The sequence below is a fragment of the Triticum aestivum genome, chromosome 5D (genome assembly GCF_018294505.1).
Source record: "Triticum aestivum cultivar Chinese Spring chromosome 5D, IWGSC CS RefSeq v2.1, whole genome shotgun sequence".
NCBI classification, from domain to species: domain Eukaryota; kingdom Viridiplantae; phylum Streptophyta; class Magnoliopsida; order Poales; family Poaceae; genus Triticum; species Triticum aestivum.
Genome location: NC_057808.1, coordinates 30,553,476 through 30,561,595, shown reverse-complemented (window position 1 = coordinate 30,561,595; position 8,120 = coordinate 30,553,476).

Below are 8,120 nucleotides of genomic sequence, written 5' to 3'. Positions count from 1 at the left end.
ATGGGCGGCGGCGGGCGCGACTCCGGCGGCGGCGGCGGTGAGTGCGGGCGGCGGCGGCGATGTGAGGAAAGAGAGGGGGGGAGGGGTATATAAAGAGGAGGGGTGGCGGCTTGGGGAAGGGGGCACCGGGCGGCGGCGTAGCTGGGGCGGACTCCGGCGGCGATCCTGTCTCCGGGACGGAGACGACGGGCGGCGGGGTTGGGCCGTCGGCTGGGCCTTTGGCCCAGTCGGCGCGCGGGCGTTTTTTTTAAATAAGTTCCGTGGAAAATATTGCGTAGAAAAATAAATAAAAATCAAAAAATATAAAATAAATTTTCCCTGTCTAGTTAGAGAATCTAGAATAGGGTGAACATTTTTATAAACCAAAATAAATATTTTGAAAATATGCAATATTTTTAATGCAATAAAAATTGCAAATAAAATCCAAATAAATTCCGAATAATGATTTTAACATTTTTCCTCCAGTATTTCAATTTTTTTGGAGAAGTCATATTTTCTCCTCTCATTTATTTTAAAATGAAATATTTTTCCGGAGAGAAAAATAATTAAAACCAAAATCCTCGTATTATTATTTGATGAAAATCAAATTTGAAATTCGAGAAAATCCCCAACTCTCTCCGAGGGTCCTTGAGTTGCTTAGGATTTATCGAGGATTTGTCAAAATGCAATAAAACATGATATGCAATGATGATCTATGTATAACATTCCAAATTGAAAATTTGGGATGTTACAAACCTACCCCCCTTAAGATGAATCTCGCCCTCGAGATTCGGGTTGGCTAGAAAACAGGTGGGAGTGGTCTTTCCGTAGATCTTCCTCTCGCTCCCAGGTGGCTTCATCTTCAGTGTGGTGACTCCACTGAACTTTGCAAAACTTGATAACCTTGCTGCGGGTTACTCGGCTGGCATACTCGAGAATCTTAACTGGTTTCTCCTCATAAGTCAAATCACTTTCCAACTGTATCGCTTCCAGTGGCACAGTATCTCTCAGTGGTATCTCAGCCATCTCTGCGTGGCACTTCTTCAACTGCGAAACGCGAAATACATCATGAACTCCAGACAATCCTTCGGGCAATTCCATCTTGTAAGAAACTTCCCCCATACGTTCCAACACTCTGTATGGTCCGATAAAACGGGGCGCTAACTTTCCTTTAACTCCAAAGCGCTTCACTCCACGAAGTGGTGATACTCGAAGATACACTCTGTCTCCGACTTCGTGAACGGTCTCCTTTCGTTTAGAATCAGCATAACTCTTTTGCCTGAACTGGGCTACCTTGAGCCTATCGCGAATCATCCTCACTTTCTGTTCAGACTCCTTAATCAAATCTGGTCCAAACAACTGACGGTCTCCAACTTCGTCCCATAACAACGGTGCTCTACACCTCCTTCCGTACAAAGCTTCGAAAGGGGCCATCTTCAAACTGGTTTGATAACTGTTGTTATATGAAAACTCCGCATATGGCAAATTGTCGTCCCAACTAGATCCATAATCTAGTGCACATGCTCTCAACATGTCCTCTAAAATCTGGTTGACTCTCTCGGTCTGTCCATCTGTCTGCGGGTGAAATGTTGTACTGAATTCCAGCCTGGTTCCCAATGTTTCATGTAACTGCATCCAAAACTTTGAGGTAAATTGGGTTCCTCTGTCTGATACAATGGTCCTCGGAACTCCATGCAAACATACGATCCTGGTCATGTATATCTTTGCCAACTTAGTACTGGTGTAAGTGGTCTTCACTGGTATGAAATGAGCCACTTTCGTCAATCGGTCGACTACAACCCATATTGAGTCATAGCCTGAACGAGTCCTGGGTAATCCCATGATAAAATCCATGCCTATTTTATCCCACTTCCATTCGGGTATCGGCAATGGCTGCAGCAATCCTGCTAGCTTCTGATGCTCTGCCTTCACTCTCTGACATACATCACAAACTGCTACATACTCCGCAATATCCTTCTTCATTCCGGTCCACCAGAAAGTATTCTTCAAATCCAAATACATCTTGGTATTCCCTGGGTGAATCGAATATGGTGAATCATGGGCTTCCTGCAAAATCAACTTCCTGATCTCCGGATCATTTGGCACATATACGCGGTCCTCGAACCATAAGGTATCGTGCTCATCCTCACGAAATCCCTTGGCTTTTCCTTTGCTCATCTTCTCCTTTATCTCTTCAATCTCCTTGTCTGTCTTCTGAGCTTCTCTGATCCTTTCCATCAAGGTAGACTGAATCTCCAATGTCGCTATATAGCCTCTTGGGACTATCTCCAAACATAGCTCGCGAAGGTCCTCGGCTAACTCCTGGGGTAACTCTCCGGTCATGAGGGTGTTGACATGACTCTTATGGCTCAACGCGTCTGCTACTACGTTAGCCTTTCCAGGGTGGTAATGCAATCTCATATCATAATCCTTGATGAGCTCCAACCATCTCCTCTGTCTGAGATTTAACTCCTTCTGCGTGAAAATGTACTTCAAACTCTTGTGATCCGTGTACACCTCACAATGGTTTCCGATGAGAAAATGTCTCCATGTCTTCAATGCATGCACCACGGCTGCTAATTCCAAGTCGTGCGTAGCATAATTCTTCTCATGGGGTTTAAGTTGTCGTGAAGCATACGACACAACTCTTCCTTCCTGCATAAGCACTGCTCCCAGTCCTCGACGAGAAGCGTCGCAATAAACTTCATAATCTTTGCGTTGATCTGGCAAAATCAACACTGGTGATGTAACCAATCGTTTCTTCAACTCTTGGAAACTAGCTTCACATTCCTCAGTCCAATTGAATTTGGTGTCCTTCTTCAATAGCTCAGTCATGGGCTTAGCAATCTTTGAGAAATTCTCGATGAATCTCCGATAGTATCCTGCAAGTCCAAGAAAACTCCGGATTTCTCCAACTGTCGTGGGTGATTCCCAACTTGTCAGTGTGTCAACCTTGGCAGGGTCTACTGCTATTCCTTCTCCAGAAATAACATGTCCGAGGAATCCAACTTCCTTCAGCCAAAACTCACATTTGCTGAACTTGGCATATAACTGATGTTCTCTGAGCTTCTCAAGTACCAATCGCAAATGCTCCTCATGCTCTTCTTCATCCTTGGAAAAGATTAAAATATCATCCATGAACACTACGACGAACTTATCCAAAAACTCCATAAACACTTTGTTCATCAGGTTCATGAAATAGGCAGGTGCGTTAGTCAGTCCAAATGACATAACGGTATACTCACAATCCATATCTGGTGGTAAATGCCGTCTTAGGTATATCCTGCTCTCGAATCTTTAACTGATGGTATCCTGATCATAGATCGATCTTGGAAAATACTTTAGCTCCTTGTAAGCGGTCAAACAAATCGTTGATCATCGGCAGTGGGTACTTATTTTTGATTGTCACTTCATTCAATCCTCGGTAATCAACAACCATCCTCAGCGATCCATCTTTCTTCTCCACTAGAAGTACTGGTGATCCCCAAGGTGACGAACTTGGGCAAATATAGCCTTTATCCAGTAACTCCTTGATCTGCTTCTTAATTTCCTCCAAATCCTTTGCGGGCATCCTGTACGGTCTCTTAGATATTGGCCCTGTGCCTGGCAAAAGTTCAATCAAGAACTCAATGTCTCTATCCGGTGGCATGCCTGGCAACTCTTCTGGAAATACATCCGGATAATCTTTCACCACTGGTACTTCCTCCTGTACAACTCCTGATAAGGAATTTACTTGAGTCCTCTTCGGCATATGTTGGGATACATACTTGATCCTTTTTCCTTCTGGGGTGGTAAGCAAAATCGTCTTGCTGGCACAATCGATGTTTCCTCCATACAACGATAGCCAATCCATTCCCAAAATCACGTCCAAACCTTGTGATTCCAAAACAATGAGGTCTGAGGGGAAAACATGCCTACCAATGGCCAAGGGTATCTGAAAACATCCTTGGGTGGCCATATACTCTGCTCCTGGCGAGGTTACTAACATAGGGTTTCTGAGAACTTTGGTGGACATCTTAAACTTATTCACGAATCCCCTTGATATGTATGAATGCGATGCACCAGTATCGAAAAGAACAGTTGCAGTAAATGACTTAACCAAAAACTTACCTATTACTGCATCAGGCTGAGCTTCAACCTCCTCCACGCTCACGTGGTTCACATGTCCTTTGTTGAACGGGTTCGGCTTCTTCCCTGAGCTTCCATTGCCATTTCCATTTTGGGCTTCAGGACACTCATTGGCATAATGTCCATTCTTCTGGCACTTAAAGCAAGTGACTTGGCTCAGGTCCCTTTTGGCTGGGGTAGATGGGTTGGTGCGGTTCTGTCCATTGCTTCCTCCATTCCCATTACCATTCTTGGAGCCATTATGGTTGTGCGAACTACCTCCTCCATGAGTATGCTGAAACTGTCCTCCCGGCTTTTCGGGGTAAATCGAGGCTTCTGCTGAGCTCCTGAGTTATACTTCCCTTGTCCATACTTCCTCTTACGGTTTTCAATCTGCTGTTGCTTCCCTTCAATCATGAGTGCTCTATCTACCAGCTCCTGGTAGTTGTTGAAGGTTGCTACCATCAACTGCATACTCAGTTCATCATTCAGTCCTTCCAAGAATTTCTCCTGCTTGGCAGCATCTGTAGCAACGTCATCTGGTGCATAACGTGCTAGCTTACTGAATTCCTCCACATACTGGCCTACGGTGCGTCCTCCTTGGCGTAGGTTGCGAAACTCACGCTTCTTCATAGCCATAGCTCCTGCTGAAACATGAGCTGTATGGAAAGCTTGCTGAAACTGGTCCCATGTGACAGTGTCAATAGGGTGCGTGGCTGTATAATTCTCCCACCATGATGCTGCGGGTCCATCAAGCTGATGTGCGGCAAAACGCACTCTTTCCGCATCTGTGCATCCAGCAGTGGTCAACTCCCTTCCAACTTTGCGGAGCCAATCATCTGCTACAATCGGCTCGGTGCTACTGGAAAACACCGGCGGGTTTAGCCTTAAGAAACGGGCTAAGTGATCAACAGGTGGTGGTGGCGGTGGGTTGTTGTTGTTGTTGTTGTTGTTGCCTTGGTTCTGAACTAACACTTTCATCAGGGCATTCTATTGCTGAATCAACTGGGTGATCTCTGGCGGGAAAACAAATCCGGTGTCACGTCTCGGAGGCATCTGATAGGTTTAGAAAAGATGAGAGTTAAGAATAGAATGAGGTCTAGAGAGAAAACACTACCCATATGCTCATGAGACAAATTCAATCAATATCACTCAATCAATTCAAACAAGGCAAAACAATCGATCTAACTAGCGTTACAAAGTGCTTGAACTATACTATTGAATGGGGAAAACTACTACTGATATGGTGGTCTACTAAAAATTCTGATCCGTTGAAGACTCCATGATGTCTGCTCCAGCTTCATCAATCCATTCGTCTTCACTTGGTTCCGAGTCGGTGTCGTCGATGATGATGTAGTTATCCGGACAAGTGCATTCGTCGACTTCCGCTTTTGGCACTGGATTTCCCACGAATGCTCCAATCTTATTCTCCAGGTCGTCAATCTTCCCTACTAGTGCGTTGATTTCCTCCAAATAATCTTCGCGTGTAGTCTTGAGTTCTTCTTGGAGCTCCTTGATCTTCGTTAATGCCTTCTTCAGTTCTTCCTTGTCCGTGCACATCTGATTCTCCTGGCGATGAATATGTTGGTTCTGCTCCTGGATGAAAGCTGCAATTGATCCATCCTTCTTGGTCTTGATCATCTCCCATTGCGCGTCTCGACGTCCACAAATTTGGTAAATTGTATCCTTAAGCTCCTGGTGATAGACTTCTCCAATGCGTCCCATGGCGATGTGTGCGGCCATGCTCTTCCCTAAACTCCAAGTTGGTGCTTCGAAAACCAATCTCATGGCACTAAACATCCTTCCTAGAATGATAACTTGAATCTTCCAGCTCTCCTCTTCAGGTAATGTGGCATTGTAGGTTCCGGTGATGCTTGGTATTCCTATGTTCAAGTACTTGGTGACTTCCTTCAAGTGTCGACCAAACGGTGTGTCTTCATCTGGTTGCATGAACTTGCTCCTTGCATTCGCCATTCCTAAAAGAGTAGAAAGTGGAGAGGGGTCAGAAATGAGAAGAGAGAAGCTTTCTAGGGCTTAAGCTTAGTGGTCGTGTCCTACAGTCAGCGTGTGCTCTGATACCAACTTTGTAGCGACCAGACCTCAAATGGTCTGTGCTGCTGTGCACCAGTGTCATCCCTGGATCCGTAATGCTGACACGCACAGTACAAATGGAGGATTTATAACAGAGTAGCAATCACACACTTATTACATCGAATACTCCAAAGAGTTTAAGTATGATAAACATGGCTTAAGGCCATCTAATAACGATAACAGCACAAGACTTGGAAGATAAGTGAGTCCATCAACTCCAGCGGCATCACTGAGTATAAGACCACGACCTAAGGCACCTTACTCGTCGTCTGAAAAGTCTGCAACATGAAACGTTGCATCCCGAGAATGGGTCAGCACATAGAATATGCTGGCAATGTAACACATAGAGAATAATGAACAATAACAATGCTATACTACATGCATATATGGCTGGTGGAAATCTCTATGGTTACAGTTTTGCGAAAAGCCAATTTTATCCTACTTCAAAGGAATAAATTTTATTTAACTATCATGGTGGTTGTGAAACATTGAGATGGTTGACAGCATCTCAATCCCAATTAAAAAGTCATCAATAACCCAACAATATTAATTAGAAGTAACGTAGTGACGAGATTCACATGATAATCCAAGTACTAGATACTCAAGTTGTCCATAACTGGGGACACGGCTAACCATGATTAGTTTATACACTCTGCAGAGGTTTGTGCACTTTTCCCGACAAGACTTGATCTCCTCCATTGGATTACTCGCACTGCATGGTGTTTGAGTAACGCATGACCAAGACACAGTCTTTCAGAAGTGTTTGCACCTTACGTATGGGTAGACCGTTACACCTACTTTCCCCTACATCTGCTAGTCTACCACTGTAAGAGTTCACACAACTTAGTCAACTATGCTAGAGCCCATAATAGCTTGCGGCTGCACACGGAAGTTTCTAGCATGAATAATCTCATGATCCCTTTGAACCTGGGTGGCGGTCCAAAAGAAAAACAGGCAATCCTGGAATACCCAGGTACTTCAATCCACCCAGATGTGAGTTTAAGTTGCCACCTTAAGTAAACCATTAATTAACAATCTCACATCTGTCATGAATTTCACTCAAACCCAATCCACGGCTACGAGCATAGCATGGCAATAATAATAGCATCGTAGAAGTAACTCCCAAGGGTTTGAATAGAAAACAGGTAATAGGTTCTACCTCAACTACTTCCCAATACCCACAATTTAATTAGATCCTAGTCATGCAAGTGTTTGAGGAAAACAGATCTAATGCAATAAAACTGGGTATGAACGGGATATGATCAAAGTGTTACTTGCCTTGCTGATGATCCGCAAAACCTAGCGATTCGAAGTAACAAACGGCACACTCCGGGTACTCTATCGCAAACAAACAAGCATACAATCAGTACTCATCTAATGCACAGGTAAAACTCGAATGAAAGATCCAACCAGAAAGTTCAACTTAAGAACTCCGGTTTGCAAAAAAAATCAACTCGAAAGAAGCAACGAAAGTCAAACGGCGAAAGAAAGAAACTTCGTTTGCTAATCTGGATCTAGGTCAAATTTTACTGTAGCAAAAACTTGTTTGAGTAGGTTAAACGGAAAGAGAATTTCGAGACGAAACTCTAGGCGCTTGAATCGCCTGATTCCGATAAACGAGCGAGAAGTTAAACAGGATTGAAGATTCCATCAGAAATCGAATCTGAGAAAATAACGAGAAAATCTGACGAAAAAGAAAACGGACGAACGGTTAAATAACGGACGTTCGTTAACAGAGAAAAACCGACGAACGCGTTCGTTAAAACGAACGGTTCGGTAAACGCTCGTAAAATAATAAAACCGAAAAAAACCGATCTAGGGTTTTTTTTAAACGAAGTGGTTTTTTTTTCAAAACGAAAACCGGCAAGTCAACGGGCGGCGGGCATACCTCGTCGGGGCTACTCCGGCGAGGGCTCCGGCGGGGCTCCGGCGAGGGCGCGAGG